At 38.6% G+C, this 25,343-nt stretch overlaps 2 long non-coding RNA genes across 2 annotated transcripts in view; one reads left to right on the top strand and one right to left on the bottom strand.

Moving 5' to 3' along the window:
- The window catches only part of LOC144580265 (uncharacterized), a 97,026-nt gene that overhangs the window by 4,304 nt on the left and 67,379 nt on the right, over window positions 1–25,343 (top strand). The window lies entirely within an intron of this gene.
- Window positions 23,891–25,343, bottom strand: part of LOC103789138 (uncharacterized) — a 278,802-nt gene continuing 277,349 nt past the window's right edge. The window contains exon 10 of the long non-coding RNA XR_013529544.1: window positions 23,891–24,016. This is a non-coding gene — a long non-coding RNA (uncharacterized LOC103789138). The remainder of the gene's footprint in view (window positions 24,017–25,343) is intronic.

The following is a 25,343-nucleotide window of genomic DNA, read 5'->3' as shown; positions in this document are numbered from 1 at the left end:
GAAGGAGTTCTGCACTCCTACTCTGAGATTTCTCCAAGGAGACATTGGGTTTTCCTGGCAGGCAGAGCTTCAGGCTACTCAGCAGAATGTCTATGGTTCTGTAGCTTCAAGAGGAGCCAGGAGGCTGAGCTTCCAAGCCAAAGGAAACACTGCTTCAGACTGAAGACCATGATTTGGCAGAGACCACGAGGCTTGCTGAATTTAGAAGAGGACTCTCTCATATCCCTTACTTACTCAAACCACTCTTTCCCACTAAAAGAAGAGAATGGAGGTGACATAAGAAATCTGCTTTATTCACCAGCACATAGCAGTTGCTTGGGTGAAATGGATTCCAGTCCCATTTTGGTACAAAAAAGAAGGCAAGTGCCTCCCTCTCTATCTGGGAAGACAGGAAAAGGAAGCCAGAGTCAAAATCAGACATCTCAAGTCTCAGCAGCAGTCTTGGTCTGTGCTTAGACAAATAATCTCAAGGTGACCCAAATCCCCTGTTCATTGTGAAAACAGACAGTGCCAGAGTAAAACAGAATTAAATTGTTTCTCTTTCATGGCAGTTGACATGTAAAAACCATTCTATTCCGACCTTGTGGTCAGAATATCCTGACACCTCATAAATTATCTTAAGGGGTCAGGGCTCAGGGAGGTTTGGGAAGCCTGTGAGTCCACACTACAGTCAGCGTTCTGTGCTGCAGGGCAGCAGCGGCTGCGCCTCCCTTCTGATCTTTCTGATAGGCAGGCATCAATGTGTAGGATGTGGAGGAATGTACATAAAAGCTTGCTCAAGCTTTTATGATTTGGGACCAGCACTTTTCCCTCCTCTTATGTTTGCAGAATTTGTATGGCCACAGTGACTATCCTCATGAAGATTTTTAAGGAAGTGAGAAAAGCACAATGATAGCTTCTATGTCGGACAGAAATTCTAGGGTGATTTTGTCTTAGTAGGAAAAAAAAGACAGGGGAGGGATGGAGATGAGAGAGACATAAGCATACACAAGATGAAGAATTAGAGAGAAAAAATGAACCAAGGAGAAGAGAATGCAAGGTGGAAGGGGAAGCATGGGTGAGAGGAAGAAAATTTTTCTTGAGTCAGATACACACCCCCCCAACACACACTCTCTCTCTCTCTCTCTCACACACACACACACACACACACAGTCTCTCTCTCACACACACAGTCACACACACACACACACACACACACCCCTCCTCACTAGAGCAGAACTCTTAGATTCTCTGCCTCCTGATGAGTTTCTTTTAGTCTCCACATTCATCTGTGCCTTACACACAGTAGGTGCTCCATAAATGTTTGCCTAGTGGTAAGATCCACAGACTGGTCCCCAGAGAGGGAAACAGATTTATTTTGGAAAATTCCAAGTATGTAAAGCAAAGTCATTTGGAGCAAACGGTATTCCTGTAGCCTGAACAACCATAAGGTTGAAAGAATCTAGGTATTTGTGGGTGCATCTGGACGTATGGTGTGTGGCAGTGTGAGTGGGTGGTCTGGATGGGTGGGTAATAAGTGACGGGAGGGCCCGTGAACATATAAAGGGCTCCATAACTACTGTAAAAATAAAACTGGGAATAGCATGCCCAGACCTCCAGGCATGCAGTGACCAAACCTGACCTCGGCAGAGATGAAGAAATTGTGGAGATGGATTCAAAAATTATTAGTCAATGTTTTTGGTCCCTATGGGCTTTTTTTTTTTTTTTTTTAAGAACAGCTGGGTGGGTTTCTGGCAAGGCAAATGACTGCCACAGCCTGTAGAATTCCACAGCCCTTGCAAGCTTTTTCTAGACTCTTTTGTTTTTATGTTTTTAAATTTCTGGTTCATTTTTTTCCTAATGGGATATGTCTTCTGGACCCTGCCCCCCTTGGATAAAGGATATGATTTCTCGCTGTCTCTGCTCTTGATTTCTTCTTTATGGAAGTTGTGTCTTGAGAACATAATTATGATCAGAAATACATTAGAAGTATATTTTTTTTCCTAATTGTGTCATCCCATTACTGATATCAGCAAATCTTCAGCATCACTGACTACTAAAGATGTGGAGGTTGGTAAAACAAGCCACATCATGGATAAACAATCCTCCTCCCAATTCCTCTGGCCTAGAGAAACAGAAAAGAAGATCCAAGGCCAAAGACAGTTAAAAACCTGTTCACATCTGGCTCCTACATAGGTTGCAGTATATACTTTCCTGCAGCTGCTGCAGTGCACAAACACACACTCATTGGAATGTTCGCTGCAATGGTGAAGGGAGGCAGGGCACAAGACAGTATTGATGGGATGCAGAGGGAAAGCCTAACTAATCATACCGCAACTGCGGATACCTGACAAGTCTGAGTTGGTTCATATATGTCTTCAAACATATATCAACTAATATACCATAGCAAGATCTGTGATGTGTAATTTAGGTTATTTTTATTATTAGAGAAATATCAGTTCACAAGCATTGGTAACACATCTTAAACTCTGTGGTTATTGTGGGTATTAGGTGGTAAGTCTTAGAAATCAAGTTTCTAAGATGCTGGACATTACATGCTACAGGTTTAGACATTAAGGAGTGTCATAAAACTAAAATTATCTCTAAAAGTACACGGATAACAACCTTCATACTATCTCCCTATTTCCTTCACACATCTTTTGAGGTTTACCTAACCATTCTCCAACTAATCAGCCTTATTCTTGATTCCATGCAACCACCTCCTTCTTGTCATCGCGGTGTACATCTGTATATATTTATGTTGATTTTGTATATTTTATTCCTCTCCCATTAGACCATAATCTCTTCGAGGATAGGAATCAGTAATTTTTTTTTTGAGCCAGGGTCTCACTCTGTTACTCTGGGCTGGAGTGCAGCATCTCAGCTCGCTATAGCCCTGCCCTCAGGGGCTCAAGTGGGAATCAGCCATCTTTATTCTGTATCCCCAACTGCCTGGGATTATTTTGTAAATCCTATGCATAGTCAATAAATGAAGAACATATTCTACTCTTGGAGGAGCAATTTAATGCAAGGTTGCCTTGTTTTTCTAACTTCCATCTCTTTTCTAGTCAGTGATGCTCAAAAAATGCTGATATCAGCCATGGGATTACACAATTAAGAAAAAAATACACTTTTAAAATTATATAATACTTTTCCAAGTCAAAAGTAAATTACCTATGAATCTTCCATAGCTTTGTAGGTGGCAAAATGGCCTTTAAATTGCAGGTGTACATTTCTGATCATAAGCAATTATCTATCTTTTAATGAAATACAAACAATCTACTTACTAAATATTTTAAAGTCAGTTTCTCTTGAGGTGTTCCCTTTAATTCTTCTTGGATCATTCCATTGGACTCCTCACTATCATTATCCCATGGATTTTAAACCTGGTTCCATAGTCCAAAGAATCACACATGGACAATCAACTGAATACATCTGACCTATTTCTGAACAAGGTTCTATGTCCTCCAACACCATTAACCAAAACAACTGACTCTAAGTTCCAGTCCTTAGAAAATGCAAAATTGCTGCTCTAGCTCATTACTTCAATCCTTTCAGAATATTTTACTGGATTGCAGACTGATTCCTGTGTCAGCTTCTTTTCTCCCACTGTAATATTTGGCTCTGTGGGTCCTAGACACATTGCAAAATGCATTCTACAGCTTTCTTCTTCTCTCTGGAGACCCAGCATGTCTCCCTTGGAATATCACCAAACTGCTTGTGTGTGCTGTTCTATCTTTCTGCATTAATACCAACCCGTGCTGAGCTTATTTCTCTTAAGAGACTCCCTGTATTCAGCTGTCTTTATGGGAGGAACTACTGAATGAATTTAGAATGAATTGCCAATAATTGATAATGATATATTTCAGAAATATGTGCTCTATCTTTTATCTCTTGGAATATAAGATCTTCATCCCAGTGTTTCAGATTCATTCATCTATCCATTTTCCCGGGAGAAAAGTATGATTTGTTTTATAAGGAATTAAACCAGAAAGATAGGAATTAGATTCTGACATACAAGATAGATTTTGAACAAAACAATAGGCTTGAGAGGCAGCCAGACATTGTTGAGAAAGCTTGTTCCAAATAACTTATTTGCTCCTCTGGCATATGAACAATCTAGCTTGAAGTGCTCGTTCTCTGAGAACACCTCTCCAGCATAGAGAAGATGGCTCTTCTGCTACGATCCCTATGCTAGCACCATGGCAGCAGAGGAGTAGTAAAAGAAAAGTCCACTCTTTTGGCCCTAGGGATTGTGAGATAAAGGGGGTGGAGAGTAAAGCAGTGAAACAATTGAATATCTCTCTCCCCATTTACTATTAGATAAATAGTAAGCTCCAAGAAGCAGTTAGGACTTGGGAGGTGGCCACCTTAGAGGCTTGCCTTAAACTAAGCTGGGTCGCAGTCAAACCAACCAGAGAATGCAATGAGCTCAGGCAGCAGAAACTCTGAGGCATGCTTGGTTCCCTTGTGCACAGACAGATTTTAGAAAAGTTAGGAAAATTGGCAAAGCAGGTGTCACTGTATTAGGGAGGGTGAAACAGTTCTGTAGCAGGAGTTGCAAGGGAGACCCCCTCAAACTAGGGCCTAATGATAGTCACAGCCAGACCTCATAAGGGTCCTTAACACCAGTAGGAGCTGAGGTGAGGCAGAGTCAGCCAAGGGTCACTGCTGAGCTCTGCCAAGCCCAAGCCAAGACCTACTAGATGGAAAGTTACACTGACCACAGTCCTCAGCTGTTGGATGCCAGTGAGGCGAGCAGCACCTGTGTTGACAAGGAGGTACCCCAGAGACAGAAGGAGGGGACATTGCTCCTGAGAGCCCTGACTATACCTTTATGGACCTTAAGGTCCCACCAGTCATACTCCTCCTCCTCATTCATTCATGCAGCCCTGCCTTTAAGCCACAGCTGGAAGGCTTTTAAAGAGATTAATTTTTTTTTTTTTACAAAAAAGACATTAAATACTTCTTAGACTGTTTACATTATGGATCAAACTGAATTCCTAAGTTTAACTACATTTTTGGTAAATTTTTCTTACCTACCTCTTGAGAAACCAGATTGTTAACTGATAAAATACTAAACCTTACATTTTTTGCTCTTGTCATTTGCTCCTCTCATTTAGTGACTCACACACATAATGGCTAGCAGTAGCTGAATAGTTGGCCTTTCCTAGGATATGGGTATTTTAATAGGTCATTCTTATTGGTCCAACTTTGTATATTGGAGGACTTAATTTTAAGGTTTAGAAAAGTTGTTAGCAAACTATAGCCCACAGGCTAAATACAGCCTACTGTCTGTTTTTCTAAATAGAGTTTTATTGGAACACAGTCATGGTCATTTGATTACATATTGTCTGTGGCTGCTTCAGGGTTATCATGACAGAGTTGAGTAGTTGCAATAGAGACCATTTGGCTTGTAAAGCTAAAAGTGCTTATTATCTGGCTTTTTATAGGATGTGTGTCAACCCCTGATGTAGAATAATATATGGTTTTATTAAGCATCTTGTCCAGTGCCCTTTCTGGACAGATGAGGGCACAGGCCTGAGAAGTTAAGGTACACATCCAAGATCACATACAATGTAAGAGGAGAGATCAGGATGACAAACAGTGGAATTTTAAACATGGTGAAAGGCAAGTGGGAAAATCTACAGAGTTGAGGTCGTTTGAACAGTCTCATCTTAAATAATGCCCCTGAGACTGCATGATTATTGTGAAAAAGCTTACTAACAAACCCAAGAGGAAAATAAAAATAATAAGTGAAAATCCCTTTCAACCTGTGTAATCACCTGGATTTTATGACAGTGAAAAAGATGCAGTTCAATTAGTGGCTCTGTGCCCCTAATACTCATAAAACCTGCATTTTGGGACATTCATATGTTCTTGCTATATATTAGATAAATGAGTCCCCAAAGAGAGTCTAATGTGTCAAGTTACGTAGTTTAGAGATTTGGAAAAGAACCTAAAAAACTGATGGCTGGACTCCAACAACTAGGGACGGGGGTTGTCTGTAACCTTGATGTGTTCTCAAAGGCTGTCAGAGAAACAAGGGCTACATGATTTAGTGCCACCTCCCAGGCTCTTGGAGAAACACTGAGGAACAGAACACAGACCAGTTGGCACATTGCTCCCTCTGTCTGTCATTCCATTGAGTCTTCTCTACCTGCTTTCATTTTGCTTCCTAACCTCGTGTTCACTTTTTACCTCCTGTAGTTACTGGCCCTGCCACTCCATGGAAATAGGGAGAAGGGTTTTTCAGCCCTCACCTCATTTGACCCCTCTGAGATATCTGACATTTTTGTCCATGCCCTTTTGAATAATGTCCTTCCTCCCTTGGCATCTCTAATGCCCTGTTCATGTGATTCTCCTGACTTGTTGCCTCTCTCCAGGCTCATCTTTCATCTGTCTTCTATTCTCAGAGGTGGGCTATTCCTCAGGATTACAATATTGATCTTCTTTCCATCTCTTATATATTCACCTAGGAAATTACTTATGGTTAGAGCTTTAACTACTAGCTAACTGGGTTTGTCTCCCAAATCTGTGTCCAGTCTACATGTCTCCTCTGAATGATAACATTTATTTCCATTTGTCCACAGAACACCTGTAGTCAATGTGTCACAAGTATCTCAAACTCAGAAAGTCCAAAGCTGAAACTATCATCTTTTTCCTACACACGATACCTTCTCTGGTATTCTAAACTTATTACCCATCTACCCAGCTATCTCTAGTGGTTCCCTGGCTCTATAAAGAATGAAGTTTCTAAATTCCACAAAGCCTTCCTTGACCTGGCTCATGCTAGCCACCTTGCACACGTGGCCTCCATTCTGCAGACCCTTGCAGTTCCTTGCTTTTCTCCTTACCATATTTCTTTTCCTTTGTTCTCCTTGGAATCATTTCCCTGTTGTTAGTTCAATAAGCATCTATTTAGCTTCCAAGATTCAGTTCCAGTCCTGCTTTCTCTATAGTCACCCAACAAGACACCAGCACTAGAAAAAGAAGACCAGAATCCTTACTTCCTCACCTTTGCACTTTGAAGAGCTCTGGAATTCATCATCCTGACAGAGCAACTATGTGGCAGCAACCTGCTCCTTTTGGGCAAGGCTCTAGCTGACTGCACAGTTTGTTGTGGAATTTTCCAGTTCTCCCACCCATCTGGAATTATCTTACTAGCCTGGCTTTAATAACTGTGGGCCAAGTGAGTGATAATTCTTGGAGTAATTTAGTCAGAGTGTTATCAGTGAACATTCTTCTAGAGAAAACAAGGCAATCACTAGAATGGGGACAGTCTGGTTAGGAGCAGAGTATAGCATGTTATTCAACATTTAGTACATTACAAAGAGGTAGCATAGTGGAGTTAAAGAGCATATAGTCTAGAGTCAGGAGGACTGAGTTTGAATTTTGGCTCAGCTACTTACTAGCTTTGTGACTCTGGACAAGTTTCTCTGCCTCTCAGTGCCTCAGTTTCTTCATCTGTAAAACAGAGATGGTGATAATAGTACCCCCCCCCATAGGATTGTGGTGAAGGGTTTATGTGTGTATGTGAATATGTATTTGTATATATGCGCACACACATATGTTACTTGGAATAGTGCCTACTATTTAATGTGTTGCCTCTTACTATTTTTAACTTGTTAGATGACGAAGGGGCAAACCAAATTCAGTAGCCTTGAGAAAGATCATTTTCAACCAGAGGGTTTAGTAGTTTCCCTCTTTTACACCAGTAAAAACAACCAAACTCTCAACTCTCCAATTAAACTGCACACTGAATAATAAGCTTATATATCTTGTGTTTGTTTAGTCCTTTATACTAGGCAAATAACTTTCACTTACTGTTATATGAGGTTGCAATAAAAGCAAGAAAAGAATAAACAGACTTTTGAACATACAATTCTTTATTTTATGTTTAAATACTTTGATGAACATCTCCTTAAATAGTTTGAGAAGCAATTATAGGAACTTCAAACACTAGGAGCACTGTTAACATGAACCACTGTGCTCCTCAGTATACATGATCTCTATGGCATTTGCTGCTCACAGCCACCAAATCCCAGGAGGTAGCATATATAGGTATATTGCCCTCATTTTCAGTATAAGAAAACAATAAAAAAATAAACATACAAGTTCTATTTTCTGACTGCCTGTCTGATGTACATTCCATTGTGCTTTTAAAAAAATTTAACTTTGTTTTGCATATATGATATTTTTTTCAAATATCAAGCTGTGCTGAATCAATTGACACCCTAGAGATTCTGTCTAGAGGCCCTCAATGCCCTTTTGATAACTTTTTCCAACTTTGAGAAATTTGTATGATAAGAAATTTGTATGATTTTTATATCTTCATTGTTATTGATGGTGACCAAGAACCCTAGTGGTACAAAGAAACTAGAAAGAGCTAGGGGATACCAAGAAGTAGAAAATAGTGCAACAACAACAACAACAACAAAAACAGACTTATTATCTATTTGCCTGTTGCTGCTTAGCCAATGCTTTGTTGCATGGTGTTACTGTGTCTATCTATGTATCTACTTCTCTCTGTTGCTAGCACCGCCACCTACTCTGTTCTATGCCACCATGATGTCTTGCCTGAATTACTATAGTATCTTCCCAACTGATCTCCCTAAAACCACTCTGACACAGTTCTAATATATTATCTAATTTGTTGCCAGAGTTACCCTTTCAAAATGCAAATCTGATCATGCCACTCTTCTTTATTTAGATTTGTTCAGTGGGTTTCTTTTGGTTTTGAATAAAAGCAAAATTCCTCATGTGGGGCTATAAGATGCTGTATCATCTGGCTCCACCTGCTTATGGTAGAGATTGCAAGATGTTCAGTAATTCCTATTCCTCTTGTTCCTGTGACAGATGGTTTACAGTTTTCAGATTCCCTTACTTTTAGGACCTAGCCCATAAATGCCTTCAGTGTGCATTACTCATGATCCTGCCAGGTGACTTGGGTGGTGATACTCATGATGACTTTGAAAGCCACATCTTGAAGATGAAGAGCAGTATCAGCATGAATCTCTCAAGTGGATCCTCCAGGATCTTTTATTACTACCCTGGACCTTTGTTTTCTTCAAAAGTTATATGAGAAAGAAATACACACCTATAAGCTACTATGGGGTCTACTTGTTGCTGCAGGCAAGTCTACCATAATTAATATGTCACATCTTCTGTCTCCTCTATCCACAATACTGCCCATACCTCATTTCTCCACATCAGCTGAATAAATCTTTCAGTTCCTCATCCTTGCCATGTTCCTTTATCCCAGGGGCTCTTTGCATATGCTATTAACCTTTCCATTAACACTTTCTGGTTAAATCCTGTTCATCCTTCAGGTCTCAGCTCAGGTATAACCACTTCCTGGAAGCCCTCTCTGAACTCAAGTCCCACTATTAGGCTCATCTCTCCATGTACTTCTCCATAGATCTTGTGATGATTGTGACTATGCATTTATGGTTGTGCTTACTTAATTATCTTATGCTCCTTCACTAGAGTGTAAATCCATGAGGGCAAGGAGAGTATTTGTTTGGATTATTTAGCATCTACATAGTGCCTTGACATAGAGACAATCAGTAATAGTTGTTGAATGCATGAGTCAGATTGTTGATTTTTATCATTGAGAAAAACATTTTAAAATATTTTAAAGTAAAATTTATAGCTGTAAGTTATGCTGTAAAATATTTTTCTCAACATATAATATTACTTGGATACTTTGTATTCAAGGGCTTTTAATAATTGATAACATGTCCTAAGACCATAATTTCAGGAGAATGAAGAGATTTGATGTGACAACTCTTGATGTGGCAGCCCTTTACCCAGCTGCAATGGTTTACCTTACTTGTCCTTAGCATTTTACTTTCCCTCATAGTTGATAACCAAATGCAATTTATGGACAGTATATTTCTTCCTGAATAATCTTCTGGTTTGGGAAAAAATAGTAGGTGTATTAGTCCATTTTCATGCTGCTGATAAAGACATACCCAAGACGGGGTAAATAAAGAAAAAGGTTTAATGGGCTCATAGTTCCACATGGCTGGGGTGGCCTCACAATCATGGTGGATGGCAAAAGGCACGTCTTACATGGCAGCAGGCAAGAGAGAATAAGAGCCGAGAGAAAGGGGAAACCCCTTACAAAACCATCAGATCTCCTGAGACTTATTCACTACTTATGAGAACAGTATGGGGGAAGCTGTCTGCATGATTCAGGGATCTTCCACCAGGTTCCTCTCACAACACATGGGAATTATGAGAGCTACTATTCAAAATGAGACTTGGGTGGGGACACAGCCAAACTGTATTACTAGTGAATGAAATATACAAAGAATAAGTTATATTCTGGCTATAGTTTAGTGTAGTGAGGATAGAAGGAACATGAGCTTTGGATGAAATAGAGCTGGAAGCTTGGTCTCTAGTTAGGATTGTAAGATATGTAACTATAACCCTTAGAACATTTCAGACATGCTTATTCTAAAGAAATATTTATTGTTTGAAATACATATTTAAGTAGCTAGCCTATATTTTTATTTGTTAAACCTGACAACCCTATTTCTAGTTCTGCCACTTACCAGAACTTGGATAGGAATTTTACCTTGAGAGGATTGAGGAAGAGACACTATTTGAAATGCTTAGCATAGTGTCAGATACTATGTGCTGGCACTTAGTGTTCCAAAAATATTTATTCTTTTTCAGATTCCACATGTAAGTGAGCTCATGTAGTATTTGTTTTTCCATGTCTGGCTTATTTCACTTAGCATTATGTCCTTCAGATTTAGCCATGTTGTCACAAAAAAGTCAAACTCAAAGAAAGAAATAGAGAGTAGAATTGTGGGGATGGGAGGGGTGATGGAGAAAGGGGAGATGTTGGTCAAAGGGTATAAAGTTTGAGTTAGAAAGAAGGAATGTTTTAGTAACCTATTGTACAGTATGGTGACTATAGGTTGCTTATTTCAAAACTGCAAAAAGAGTAGATTTTAAATGTTCTTACCCCACAAAAATGATAAGTATATGAGGTAATGGATATGCTAAATGGCTAGACTTAGTCATTCTACAATGCATGTATATATAAAAAACATTACATTGCACCTCATATTTATATACAATTATCAATTAAAAATGAAATAAAAACATTCCAAATGAAAAAATAAAAAATAAACTTTGCAATATTTAAAAAATTTATACTTAATATATGTAAAAATGAAAGTTACTTTTGTTACAATAATAGATTCCATTATTTGTAAACATAGGAGTTACCATTGTGTGCCATATCATATATCACATATTGTTCTAAGAAGCCCTTCACATGTATTATTTTATTCAGTTTTTTCAATGATCCCATAAAACAGATATGACATTGTGTCCACTGAGCAGATGAGACACAGAGAATTTTGGTCATGGCCGATGTCATACTGCTCACAGTGGTGCAGCCTCAGATCCCACTGTCAGACTCCTGAGTCTGCTTCTTCATCACCAAGCCACAATTTCTGCCTGTGACAAGCAAGGCTGGGTCCATTACGGATGAGCATCCTTTCATGTTTAACAGGACCACTTCCCCTTAGCCTCTTTGTACCGTGAGGCATTGGTGATGCTGCCCACCTGGTAAATCAACAATCCCTTTTGTACCCAGAGCTGATTTTATAGAAATCTAAATTCACTTTACTAGATTTACATGGTAACACTAAAAGAAAAAGAACGTTCTCTGTTTGCCTTTTAGTTGAGGCAACCCTTTGGTTTTATAGGCTTGTTTTAGTAAGTAATTATTCTGGTAATGCCAAGGCCTCCTTTATTGAGTCATAAATGCATCCTGGACAACTCAAAATAACAAGCAGGCCTTTTCCTTTGGGCCTAGCAGGCACACACTGTTTGGCTAGATGTGAGTTGGCTTGCCTGCCTCTGCAGGTTTTTCTTTCTGGAAAGCTCCTATAAAACCATGTGAAGGGGGGAAAGAGGATCAGATAATTGGGATCTTTAAGATGGTTATTATGAAAAATGTTCTGGAACCAATTCAAATACCAATCAGAAACCACATTGTTCAGCTAAATCACTTTCAGATGCCGTATAAGACACAAAATACAATTATTTCCAGTTTAAAAATATAATGTTCCTTAAAAAAAAACACAGCATTTTATTTTATTATTAAAAAAAAAATCTGCCTTGGCTGGATTTCAGGCACGTCACAGATGATGTACAGACAGGCTTTGTGCCTTTCCCTTTGGATTCGGGGCCTGTAGACCTCACTGTAATGTATTTAAAAGTTCCTTAAAATGGATGTGACAGCTGTTTTCTTTGTGTATTACAGAAATATACAGAGTTCAGAGGCTCCATGGCTACACTTTGGGCATGTATGTCATTATAGGAATGAAAAAAAGATGATGGCCAAATGCTGGATTAAAATCCCATTAGAAATGCCGGGAGGAATTTATGGTCCCCATTTCTTTTATCTGACAGGTATCAGTTTGGTGAAAGTTTTCTTTCTTGTCCTTTCCTCCCTCCCTTCCTTCCTTCCCTCCATCCCTCCCTCCTTTTCTCTCTCCTTCCCTCCATTCCTTCTCCCCTTTCTCTCTCTTTTACTGTCTTCCAATTCCTTACTTGGCCACAGAACATCTGAGTGTTGTCTTTACTACTGAAAAAGCAATATTATCAGATTTCTGTTAATATTTGCTCCTCTTCCTTGTTTTGTACATTAGACAACTTAAGGTCCCTTTCCCAGATATTTTTCTCACTGAGGATTCATTGAACCCATAATTGTTTGTCTCAGCCATCATTACTGTGATGAGGAGTAAGGGGTTAACACACCATGTGACCTCAGGAATGATTTCTGTTACAGCAGTTCCCATGTGATCCATCAGGCTCTGAGCATGAATTTTAATGGGCTCAGAACCACTTCTCTACTCTGAGGTCACTGGCTTTCAGAGTGAATCTTCCACAAACTGACTGGAACCTGAAGAATTTGCTCTGTCAAGAGAAGTATGGATTTTTTGCCTTCAGACCTCTAGGGCATGCTGTCACCCTCTGTGAAACAGGAGGGAAATACCAAACCATTACTTGGTTGAGTATAGAGTTACTTATGAATTAACATGGAAAAACTCAGCCCACAAAGCTGCTACAAGGTCTGACAACAGAATCAATAGGAGCCTGGAGGTCTCATTCTGGTCTGGCTTTGCCACTTACAAGCCATATGGTCATGGGCAAGTTGCTTTATCTCTGCTTATTCAGTTCATTAAATGGTAAAAAGAGGATTGACTTTGAAAATCTCTGATTTTGTGGAACTAACCCAATGGGGCAGATGGGAAGATGAAATATTGCTGTGAGATAGTGTCACCAACAACACACAACAGGTTTTTTTCCCCAAATGTTTAGTAGGGGAAAAAGGATAAATCTATACTTCAGGGAACTCAGAGTCACTGACAACATCTCTGTTCATTATCTAATGTTTTGTTCATCTCTATTAACCAGCCCCAACGCCATTTAAAGCTATTTCAGATGAGTGGCACCATCCACTCATCTCTGTATCCTCACCTCTGTGCCGGTCATGTGTAGGAAGAAAAGTATAAACTTTAGGTGGTAAGGAGAATGAGGAAAGGGAAGGAGGAGAAGAAAACCAAAAGGTAAGCAGAAAACCACAGGAGCAAATCAAGGCAGGAAATCAAAGAAGTCAAGGCCAGAGAGCATCACAGGAAGAACAGGTGGCTATCAGTGCTGAATGCCACAGGTAGGCAAACACGTGCTGCAGAAAGGCTGAAGAAAAGGCCCTGCAGCTGGGGAATATCAGTGGTCAGGCTATGGAAACTAGAATAGTTCCTCTATTGTCACTTCACCTTGCAACTTAAAGAAATATATACAGGCTGGGGCGTGATGGCTCACACCTGTAATCCGAGCATTTGGGGAGGCTGAAGCAGGAAGACTGAGCCCAGGAGCTTGAGACCAGCCTAGACAACATAGTGAAACCCCAACTCTACAAGAAATACAAAAAAATTAGTGGGGGATGCTGGAGCATGTCTGTAGTCCCAGCTATTGGGGGGCTGAGGTGGGAGAATCACTTGAGTCTGGGAGGTCAAGGCTGCAGTGAGCTGTGATGACACCACTGCACCACAGCCTGGGCAACAGAGTGAGATCCTGTTTCAAAAAAAAATTATTTGACATATATATACAGAAATATGCTTTTTTGTTTTCATTTTTATAACTTGGGAAATTTTATACAAATATTTCTGTATTTCTTGCTTTTTAACTTTTCAAATGCTATGAAACTCTTCCAGGTCATTTGGGAGAGATCTAAATTCTCTAACTCAATATTTTTAAAAATAATATATATAATATATAAAATGATATATATAAATTTGACAAAACTTGTATATATTCTAGATGTACAACATTATAATGTGTTATACATAAACACTGTATAACAGTTACCACAATCAAATTAAACAGCACATCCATCATCACCCACATTTACCATTTGTGTGTGGGGGGGGGTATGCAGGATGTATGCATAATGACACTTAAAATCTAGTCTTTCATCAAATTTCAAATAAATAATCAAAAAGTAAAAGCATTATTATCTCTAGAAAACAGGAAGACGGCACTGTCACTTAAGGTTGAATAAATGAAATATTGAAGAAGTTAATTTCTCCAAATATTACACAGTAATAGAAGATAAATATTGTGAACCCAAAATATCTGAGAGAAGTGTCAGTCAATTTAGAAAGTTTATTTTTCCGAGGTTAAGGATGCACCTGTGACACAATCTCAGGAGGTCCAGAGAACATGTGCTCCGATAGTTGGGGCACAGCTTGCTTTTATACATTTTTTTTTTTTTTTTTTTTGGAGACAGAGTTTCGCTCTTGTTACCCAGGTTGGAGTGCAATGGCCCGGTCTCGGCTCACCGCAACCTCCGCCTCCTGGATTCAGGCAATTCTCCTGCCTCAGCCTCCTGAGTAGCTGGGATTACAGGCACGCGCCACCGTGCCCAGCTAATTTTTTGTATTCTTAGTAGAGACGGGGTTTCACCATGTTGACCAGGATGGTCTCGATCTGTTGACCTCGTGATCCACCCGCCTCGGCCTCCCAAAGTGCTGGGATTACAGGCTTGAGCCACCGCTCCCGGCCCAGCTTTTATACATTTTAGGGAGACATGAGACATCAATCAATACGTGTAAGATGTATATTGGTTTGGTTGGGTAAGGCAGGACAACTTGAGGTGGGGGCTTCCAGGTTGTAAGTAGACAAGAGACAAGGGTCACATTCTTTTGGGTCCTTGATCAGCCTTCCACTGAATACACAGTTGAGTCTGGCTCTGTGAATCTCCATGTTTACATAAACAATAGGGCAGAGGAAGTAACCAGGATATGCATTTGTCTCAGGTGAGCCTCAGAGGGATGACTTCCATGTGTTTCTGACCTTTGCCCACAAGGAATTTCCTTGCTGACAAATTGTGAGGGAGATATGTAGCTTTTTATCTTTGTAGCTATCTTATTTAGAAATAATAAAATTGGAGGCAGGTTTGCCTGATGTATTTCCTAGCTTGACTTTTCTCGTGGCTTAGTGACTTTGGGGTCTTGAGATTTATTTTCCTTTCAGTGTCAAATCTATACTCCTGATGTGTCTTTTAGTTCCCACTCCCTTTAGACTATATTACACACTTCTTACTAACATGGAATGGGCTACTTAGTGAACAGGGGCAGAATGGTCTAGGAATTGGCTAAGAGTACGTCAAGATCCAGCATATTGATGTACATAGCACCATAAGCTTATTTCCCATGACATCCTTGAATGAAATAAAAGGAAAAATTCAAACTGCTTGGTAGTAAATAATTGGAAAAATAGAAGAAGATCAGAATCAGTAGTAAATGACAAATGGGACATATACGTGATGTGATCATTGTGTTCAAATGACTATTTCAGCAGAGCGTGCTATATCTACAGAAAGAATTGGCTTAAGTAAAGCTATTATGATGGGATTAGATATTAACTTCAAATTAGAGACCAGCTCCAAAACAGAAAAAGAAAATGTTTTTAAGCAGTACCCTTTATATAATCTGGTATCAGTTTTGAGGAATCACAGAGTACATTCTGAGGAAAAAAAAAATGGAAACACCTAAAGGGTAAGGAAATCATGAACCAGAAGTATGGGTTTCTGCATTAAAAACTGTATCAGAAAAATCAGATTCTTTTTTTGGATAATAGTTCATAACACTAGTGAGAAAAAAGTAGACTAAATGTTATTTATTAGAGTTTATATAGACTATCTGGTTCAGAAATTGCAAAATTATATTTTTAATTTATTTTGAAAGTTAGTTCCAATTGGCATAGAAATAAGAACCAAGAAAGGAAGAAGTAGAGTTTAGGAAGCAATATGTTTTACATCTCTTTCTCATAAATATTTTCATTGCTTCTCTGAAAGAACAATAAATTGGAACATTAATGAAATTGGCATTTAAATTCTTAGTTTGAGAGTGATAGTGAACACTAAAAAATTGGCAGAATTGAGAGATGAAATTATTTCTCTTCTTTCTCTGGACTTTACAGGAGATTAGAAGAAAAATTATTTGTTCATTTATTCATTCAAACATTTATTTCTCCATGGTCACACTGGTACCATAAATAGTGCGACACAAAGATCTAAAACAAAATAGCTATTCTTCATTATTTAAATTTTCTTCATCTTAATTTTCTTATCTGTATAATGGAAATTGTGACCACTGTTTCTGAGAGTTATTGTGAGCATTAAATGTGCTAATCTATGTAAAACAGCACAATGCTTAGCAGATAGGAGTGATGTTAATAACAAACATTACTGAGTACCTACTATGTGCTAGGTTCTCTGTTCAATTTTTTTTGTATACAGTAATTTATCTGATGCTCACAACAACCTTATGGTGGATGGAGTCATCTTAATCTCATTTTATAGTTGAAGAAACAGTTGTTTAGAGATTTTAAGTAACTTGCCCAAGTTTGTAAGTAGTTTGGCTGAGGTTCAAACCCAGAGAGCCTGACTCCATTGCTCATACCTGGGAGCTATTATGGTTATTATTACAACTACTAGGCTGAGCTGAAATTGCAGCAATAGGAATTTAAATTCAGACATAACGTTCTTAACTATAGAGATTAGGGGGAAAATGGAAGGGAAGTTTTTAAAGTATGAAAATCCTTTGAGACTTTTAAGCACATTCCAGACATCAGCTGGGGTCCTACTATCCATTGGAGACAGGTCAATTTGGTTTAAAATTTCAATGGTACTGATAAAAGTTTAGAACTACTTCTACAATTTCTGTGAATTTTCAGTGACTTCCTTATTCAAGTTTTCTTCGTATTATATTCTTCCTGCATCATTCAGACACAAATTCTACTTTCCCCAAAAATATCAGTAGTTTAGTGATTTTACTGAAGATCTGAGAGGTTATGGGAGAAGTAACATCACACACAATATTATTAATTTCCTAACCTTATCTCCATTCTCCCCCATTTTACACAGGAGCAAATATACTTGACAAACATGCTGATTTCAAGCATCTAGTAACCAGAATCCCAAGCAGGATTTTCCCTATTGGCAGATAGGCTGATCAAGCCACCGCAGGTGAGGAGACAAATCTTTCCTTCATCCGTCTAGATATTCTTCTTAAGCCCTGAATTTTCTTTCCATTAAAAAAAGAAAAATAAAACCAGACTCATCAAAAGTAATGTAAGTCAATCCTCCTGTAAAGTCCTATTGAAAGGTCAAGAGGTCAAAACTAGAAACACTAAGATTACATTAAAAGTTAGAAATGTTAGCTGGGCATGGTGGTGCACCTAGAATCCCAGCTACTCAGGAGGCTGGGGCAGAGAATTGATTGGACCCGAGAGGTAGAGGTTGCAGTGAGCCAAGATCACACCACTCTACTCCAGCCTGGGCAAACAAGACTCCATTTCAAAACAAACAAACAAACAAACAAAAAGTCAGAAATGTTTCAAAAGCATTCATTTGTATGGACCACAGGGAGGGGATTCTTTGCCATCTGATTTCCAGTTGGGTTGGGCCAAAGAGAAGCCCTGGCAGGAGATAGGAAAGAGGGAAGACAATGAGGTCAAGTTGTTTATTACCTCAGTCTCCCTTTTGGACACTAAGTGATCATTAACCTGATGCCAGAAGTCCAGTCAGTCAACTTAGGGAGAAAATTGGCAAAAGAGAGATCTTTGCAATGCTTATGCTCCTGTGGATATGTAAGCGTATGTCAGTACAGCCAACTAAATACATAGCTTCCCTTAGCCTTGATATATGTAAAACTTCTTTTTTTCAAAATTCATGTTGAAAGGAATGTTAGAAACTAGTTTCTTCTTTTCAAGGGAATTGTCTTTATAATAGGGCCTTGAATTTTCTTTAAGGCTCTCTCGCCTGCAGGCAATCTGTATAAAAGCAGATTGGTACAGAGAGATCTGTGTTCTAATTCAGACTTGGGATCTACTAATGTAATGAAAGGAAGGTTTCTAATAGTCAAATCATGCATTCACCAGTGCAATTCATCATTTAACATATAGTTATTGAGTATCTAGTTGTATCAGGCCCTGTGCTAGGCACTGAGAGAACAGCAGTGAACAACACACTCCCTGCTTTCAGGGTGCTAACATTTCAGTGGGAACAAAAAAAATCTGTAATATTCTAAGAGACAAATAAGGCAGGGCAAGAGGACAAAATAATAATAGGGGAGAGGCTCTGAGATAAGGTGACACATGAACAGAAATCTAAATAGAATAAGGGAGGGAGCCATGTGAAAATTTAGGAGAAGAGTGTATTAGGCAGAGGGAACCACCAGTTCAAAGGGTTTGAGCTTGGAGTGTGCGTGGTGTGTTTCAAGTACAGAGCAGAAGCCAGAATGATGGCTGCAGCTGACTGAGGCAGAAATGGGTAAACTATGAGATCAGAGAAGTAACCTTACTTTCTTTCTCTAGCAAATTCACCTCATTTTATTTCGCTATTGAATTGTTGTGAGATCTTAAAGTTTGAGGGCAGTGTTTATAAAGTGACTAATAGAATATTTCTCATGTGATAAGTCCTGATGGTTCTGACATCGGGTAGGGGTCATGCCTTATTTCTACATTTCTCTAGACTCCTTTCTCATCCTTGTAATAGGCCCAGAAAAAATTCATATTGTTCAAAGAGACTAAGAAATATTTTAAGTTACAGCCTGGTTTCTAATCAAGTTAATTTTTTTTGGCATGATTAGAAGTGAATTTCTTTAGTTCCAAATTAGTTTCCAGCCTTTCTTTATTTATTCCATTATGATTTATGTGGCCATGCATGTTTTCTCTAACCTTCCATTATTTCTCTGGATTTATGTTTTGGCTAGTGAATCAGTCCTACTCACCATAATATAAAGAACTCTTACAGATTTTCAAGGAAGTCACTTATAGAAAGTAATAAAAGTATTAATTTCCTTTTTAGATTATTTAAATGGATCATAAAACAGCCTCATTTACTGAGCTTACATTTCCTTGTGTCCCAAATAACCAACAGAGGGTGCATGGTCTAGGGCACTAAAGCATTTATACACACTGGTGGTCTGAAAGGTTTAATGTCTCTTCCTGGAGTGATTAATTTAAAGCAGGGCAATACTGGCTCAACATTATTATTTCATCTTAAGTACATCTGGAAATCCAGAGTGAGCCATTGTTTAACTCTGTTGGAGAAAAAGAAATGCATGCTCATGATTCTTACCTATTACTAAAGCAATTCTTCAATTGTTCCTCGTATCTAGGAGGCAAAGCTCATATCACCTTGAACAGGAGACAGGAAGTGGCAGAGTCATGTCTGTCTATTGATGAGGCAAGGACTTAGGGAGCAGAGTAATTGGAGTTCAGTGAGGCATGAGGCTTCTATAATTTTATAAATTGAGCAAAAACTGAGAATTTATTCATAAAGAAAAAAGAAATAACTAAAAATTGTGGCTAATATTATAAACATCACAAAATCAACAAAAGTAGCATAATATTTTAAATTAATTAACTCCCTGACATACAACTATGCATTCTTCTTATATTTTTGACTGCATACTCTTTGATGGGACTTTATTACTAACTAATAAGATTCTGTAATATCTTATACATAGAAAATACAAAGATATCTTAGTCTTTCCTTTAGCATAGTTGATTGAAATTTACTTTTTATTACTCATGGTTTTGATCACCATAAGTGTAGCTTACTATGGAGACATATTTGCTATTTATTGTGCTGCTCCCAGATTGTACTCTATCAGCATAGGAATTGTGATAATTCTAGTACTCTATTTCCCACAATTCCCATTAACTGGGAAAACAGTTATCATGTATTTATATCTGTACATGCTACATTTTATTTCTCTCAGGAGAGATCACCAATCTTGACTAGACATCTCTAGAAAACAAATCACTGATGAGAAACTAAAAGTTTGTGCCATTGATGACTGGTAAAATTGTCTTCATACTGGTCCCTGGCTTTATATATTCCATGCTTCTTTTGCCCTCCATATCCCATGTACTCCCAGCACCAATGCCATGGACCTGTTCACATTGCAATGTAACCTCCAGCCCTGCACCTTCATAATGAACTGGGAAGAAAGCACAAGTAGCAGTAGGAGCCACCCTGGATTCGACTTCTAATCCACCATGGCTAGCAATAACTTCAAACACACAGAATTGGCTGTAGACTCCAGCCAACTGGCCACCCCTCTCCCTGCACAGGAGAGGAAGTATGTGGGAAAGAAAGTCAGAATGGAAAGAGACAGTGGTCTCAACTGATTGTGGTTAAAATATCCTACTCTTGCAAATTTTACTGTGACTGTGGCCTCCTAGGGCCTTGGATGAAGGCCAGGTAACTCAACAGCCACCTAGAAGCTTAAGCATGCATAACTTCACTGTGAATCTTCCTCCAGGGTAGAACATAAGAAAGGGTTTTACTCCCTCACCCTATCATTACAAGAGCACTAGAGAAGAGCTCCTGATTAAAACTAGTTCTTCACTGTGATCTAGTTGCTAATAGTTAATGAAATTAGATGTTGTCTATAACTTTGTTATAGATCTAGTTAATTAGTTAATGAAATTAGATGTTGTCTATAACTTTGTTCCAGTGTTTATTCAGAAAATTCAATAGGTGGCACTTCCCATGTGATTTTTAGAAAGTGTTGAACGTCTGAGTGAAAATGATAGGAAAGGATAAAATCAATTTATTTTCTGTCTATCCAATGATAGGATTCCTTTCCACAGATATTGTAAAATACGTTCTCACAGTTTTGATTTTTTAAATTTTCTATAGATTTTATATTTTTTCTTTTCACTCTTCTGTATTTTCATCTCAAGTGATAGGCTTTCTTAGCAATGGTTTAGGTTCAGAAACACATGCTGAGAAAATGAGTTCTTAATTGTACGTATTGATAGAGCAAAACCGGGGATAGAAAACCTGGAGTTCTTGATTGTATGTATTGCTAGAGCAAAACCTGGCTAGGTTATGGTGCTGTGTTTTGGAGCATGCTGTACTTTGAGGAGTGTTTCACTGTAGAGATTAAGGTAGGTAAGCAATACAGGGGAAAAAGTACCCCTGACACAAACACACACATGCATGCACGCATGCACACACAACTGGGTCTGAGTCCCTTTCTTCCATAAGTACCCTTTCAATGACATTCTGTATTTTTTTCCCTATTTAAGCCTGTCTGTGATGTATATTTTAACTTAATCCATTTAGATGGAAAGACCTACCCTGAGCTTAGGTGTAGTATTTTGTTGGCTACTATTGCATGGTTGAACATATGGCAAGCACAAGGTTCATTCACTCACTTGGAAACAGTGGCAACTCTTCTTGACATAACTGTGTCCTATAGAATCCACTGGTATTTTGCTGCTATTTTAGAAATTTGGCTCTACTTAGACCAGAAAGGAAATAAGCCACTGCAAACTTTCTTTTCTTTTCTTTCTTCCTTTTTTAAAAATTTTCAGTGAGAGCTTCCAATTAAAAGGAATAAGGAAGAACAAGACATATTTTCTATAAGAACAGAAAATGCTACATGGTGCTTACCCTACCTGTCTGATTTCTCTGTTAGGAATATAAGCTTCTTATCAGGTATCTTTTTTGTTGCTCTCATGCCCCTTAAGAGAATTTTGACAGACTATGTTGTTTTTCATATGCAAGTGATCAAAAACACATAAAAATTATAATTTTTAAATATCAACAACACAGTTGTATTGGAGATACTTTTCTTAGTGTGACAGGTGGTTGGGGTTTATGGCGCTTTGATTAAATGAGGTGACACAAACATTTCAAATCGTTCCTTTGTTTCACATCCCAGAGATTATTACATCACAAGACAATGCATAGCTCCCACAGGGATAACAAAGCGAATGGGAAGGAGAGCGCTATGAAGAATTCATGGAAGGCACCTAGGCAGATGACTTTCAGGAAAGAGGGGATGTGGAAAGTAAGGACTTGAAATTGATTTCCTTAGTATAGTTTGTGTTTGCATGTTTTTTGAAAGGTTTTATGTACTCCTAGAGTAAGCATACCTGTTTGAAGAAGCTGCTCAATATAGGTCTTTTTTTTTTTTTTTTTTTTTTGAGACGGAGTTTCGCTCTTGTTACCCAGGCTGGAGTATAATGGCGCGATCTCGGCTCACCGCAACCTCCACCTCCTGGGTTCAGGCAATTCTCCTGCCTCAGCCTTCTGAGTAGCTGGGATTACAAGCATGCATCACCGTGCCCAGCTAATTTTTTGTATTTTTAGTAGAGATGGGGTTTCACCATGTTGACCAGGATGGTCTCGATCTGTTGACCTTGTGATCCACCCACGTCGGCCTCCCAAAGTGCTGGGATTACAGGCTTGAGCCACGGTGCCTGGCCTCAATATAGTTCTTAAAATAGTCTACCAACATTTTACCCAAGCATAGTGAGAAATAACAATACAGCAAGAAATGGGAGTGGGAATGATTAGAAAGACCTCTTTGAGGCCTTGGTAGTGGGTAGGAGCACAGTGGGAGGGGCTCTTCTTAGATTTGCTTTAATCATCAGGAATTCTGATACAATTACATTTTTACTATGATATAAACTTCATTTGATTACCGTTGCCAAATATTCTTTACTCTTCACAAAGTAATGCCTTTTAAAACTTTTTAACTGTCAAATAATAATTGCATTGATTTAGGGGATACATGGTGATGTTTTGATACATATTTATTTACATTGTGGAATTATTTAATCAATCTATTTAAATTTAGTGAAAAAAGCTGAAACTATTAATCTCAGCCTTGGTGGCTTCTCTTAATTTATGCTTACACAGGAGGCCCTATTCATTATGAAATGTCACAGACTCACAAACAAGAGAAGAAAATGTGAAGAAACCCCTCAAACAAAATGAACTAGGTTAATTAATACTGACAAATGTGACTCGCTTAAAATTGTTCCTAATATCAGTTCATTATTTACTTCAAAAGTTCTAAATATTTGAAAATGTACAATAATTTAAAGTATTTCTATTTATATAGTAAATAAACCATGCTATTAAAATAAAGGAATCAGGTTCATTTCAGAAAAGTGAAAAACAGCAAGATCTTACTGTAAATCAACTGTTTTCAATTGTTTGGCATGAGGTCTTACATATTCTTTTTTTTTTTTTCTTGGAGCCATTCTTTATTTATATCAATAAAGTTGTGTATTTTTCTTTTATAGGTCTTATACATTTCTAGTTAAGTTTGTTTCTCAACATTTTTATGTTTTTTTTTTTTGAATTTTTTATTGGATTTTAGGTTTTGGGGTACATGAGCAGAGCATGTAAGACAGTTGTGTAGGAACACACATGGCAGTGTGCTTTTCTTTCCTTCTCCCCTTCACCCACATTTGGCATCTCTCCCCAGGCTATCCCTCCCCACCTCCCCCTCCCACTGGCCCTCCCCTTTTCCCCCCAATAGACCCCAGTGTTTAGTACTCCCCTTTCTGTGTCCATGTGTTCTCATTTCTCATCACCCACCTATGAGTGAGAATATGCGGTGTTTCATTTTCTGTTCTTGTGTCAGTTTGCTGAGGATGACGTTCTCCAGATTCATCCATGTCCCTACAAACGACACGAACTCATCATTTCTGATTGCTGCATAATATTCCATGGTGTATATGTGCCACATTTTTCCAATCCAGTCTGTTATCAATGGGCATTTGGGTTGATTCCAGGTCTTTGCTATTGTAAACAGTGCTGCAATGAACATTCGTGTACATGTGTCCGTATAGTAGAACGATTTATAGTCTTTTGGATATATACCCAGTAATGGGATTGCTGGGTCAAATGGAATTTCTATTTCTAAGGCCTTGAGGAATCGCTACTTGATCATGGGGAATAAGTTTTTTGATTTGCTGTTGCATTCGGCTTGCCAATATTTTATTGAAGATTTTTGCATCTATGTTCATCATGGATATTGGCCTGAAGTTTTCTTTTCTTGTTGGGTCTCAGGTCTTACATATTCTTAATGCACGTGTTAATTCGCTTAGATACCCTGTTACAAGAGTTCTGAAACATTGAGTGAAAAAGTGTTCTTATAGCACTTTGGCAATGGGAGCCTCACCTCACTCTGTTATGTGATATCCCATCTAGGTTTTAGTTAAACCTGGAAACATCTTTGTCGTTAGGTGAAGCAGCAAGTCTTGCTTAAGCAAAGCTGGTGAGGTCAGAGCCTGGTCCAAGGTTCCAATGTGTTTGTGGGGAAAAGCAAACACTTTTTGTGGGAAAAGGAAACAAAGGAGAAGAGAGGAGGAAAAGGAAATTGGAAAAGAAGGGGAAAAAAGAGGAAAAGAAAAAGAAATGTTGAGAGAAAGAAAAACAGACAGCTGTGTGTGATTGGGAAGGACAGGATACCATGGCTCCCCAGTCTTAGTGCTAATGCCGATGTTAGCTAACTCTATTTAGGGAACTTTCCAAAATACAGAGAAGCTTTGTGGGCCTGGCTTTCAGATCTTATGCAATAATTGTTTTGGGAGCAATCTGAAAATTTCACAAGAGAACTGAGTTCTCCAGAGACTGACAGTGTGACCAAAAGATCAAAGATTTGGTGCAGTGGGACTAAACTTCAGGAAGCCTTCCAAATTGTGAAGATTTTCCTCCCTGTCATGGCAGTTAAGACATGTGAAAATCATAGTTTGAGACACCTATAAGCAGCTTTCTTCTTAGTTCACAATGTTCCATGAATGTCAGTGCCCTCCAAACCCATGAGAACAAAGTAGCCAACCAAGTTGAGTGCTCTCAAATCATTGATTAAAAGGAGAGAGAAGTACAGAGATACACAGTAATTTGTGTGGGTTGTCAAAAAATTGCACCATCAGTTTGACAACTGTTATTGCCTTCAGGTTGATGAATTGCAAAAGGAGCATTGCTGTGTGTGGGTGGGGAGGGA

The sequence above is a fragment of the Callithrix jacchus genome, chromosome 18 (assembly GCF_049354715.1).
Source record: "Callithrix jacchus isolate 240 chromosome 18, calJac240_pri, whole genome shotgun sequence".
Classification (NCBI taxonomy): domain Eukaryota; kingdom Metazoa; phylum Chordata; class Mammalia; order Primates; family Cebidae; genus Callithrix; species Callithrix jacchus.
The sequence above is the reverse complement of the archived record's forward strand: the minus strand, read 5'-3'. Positions and strand labels throughout refer to the sequence as shown.